Below are 1,105 nucleotides of genomic sequence, written 5' to 3' on the forward strand. Positions count from 1 at the left end.
CACTGCTGCTGCTGCTGCTAAGTCACTTCAGTCGTGTCCAACTCTGTGTGACCCCATAGATGGCAGCCCTCTAGGCTCCGCCGTCCCTGGGATTCTCCAGGCAAGAACACTGGAGTGGGTTGCCATTTCCTTCTCCAAGGCATGAAAGTGAAAGGTGAAAGTGAAGTCACTCAGTCATGTCCGACTCTTAGTGACCCCATGGACTGCAGCCTACCAGGCTCCTCCATCCATGGGATTTTCCAAGCAAGACTACTGGAGTGGGGTTCCATTGCTTTCTCCATGTTCATCCCACAGAATTTTAGTAAACTCATGCTTTGTGCCAGACATTGTGTATCAGTCAGCTTTCTCTTTGTATCATGCTGCTGTAACAGGCAGCCCCACCAAAGGTTTCTTTCTCACTTATGCATTATATCAGCTGTGGGGCTGATATGCAGCTCTGGTCCAAGTGTCATCATTCTAGGACCGAGAGAGAAGGAGCAGCCTCTATAAAGCACAAGCTATTTTCATGACTGTGGGAAAAAGGAATAACAGAACATCAATGGCTCTTAAAGTGCATGCTTTGATGTGGCATGTATAGGTTGTATTCCATTGGCCAAGGCAAATCATGTGACCCAGCTTTGCATTAGTAGGGTAGGAAGTATTTTCCTCCTGTAAGGCTGCACGGTCAATTCTTTTGGTCATCAGTTCAGTTCAGTCGGGTCCAACTCTTTGCGACCCCATGGACTACAGCACGCCAAGCCTCCCTGTCCATCACCAACTCCCAGAGTTTACTCAAACTTATGTCCATTGAGTCGGTGATGCCATCCAACCATCTCCTCCTCTGTCATCCGTTCTCCTCCAACCTTCAATCTTTCCCAGCATCAGGGTATTTTCCAATGAGTCAGTTCTTCACATGAGGTGGCCAAAGTATTGGAGTTTCAGCTTCAGCATCAGTCCTTCTAAGGAATATTCAGGACTGATTTCCTATAGGATGGACTGGTTGGATCACCTTGCAGTCCAAGGGACTCTCAAGAGTATTCTCCAACACCACAGTTCAAAAGCATCAATTCTTTGGTGCTCAGCTTTCTTTATAGTCCAATTCTCACATCCATACATGACTACTGGA

At 47.1% G+C, this 1,105-nt stretch overlaps 1 protein-coding gene across 5 annotated transcripts in view; it reads left to right on the top strand.

Annotated features, from left to right (window-relative positions):
- LOC104991163 (paralemmin-2) overlaps window positions 1-1,105 on the top strand; it is a 517,429-nt gene that overhangs the window by 323,938 nt on the left and 192,386 nt on the right. The gene's annotated exons all lie outside the window — the stretch shown is intronic.

The sequence above is a fragment of the Bison bison genome, unplaced genomic scaffold (genome assembly GCF_000754665.1).
Source record: "Bison bison bison isolate TAMUID 2011002044 unplaced genomic scaffold, Bison_UMD1.0 scf7180017864183, whole genome shotgun sequence".
Lineage (NCBI taxonomy): Eukaryota > Metazoa > Chordata > Mammalia > Artiodactyla > Bovidae > Bison > Bison bison.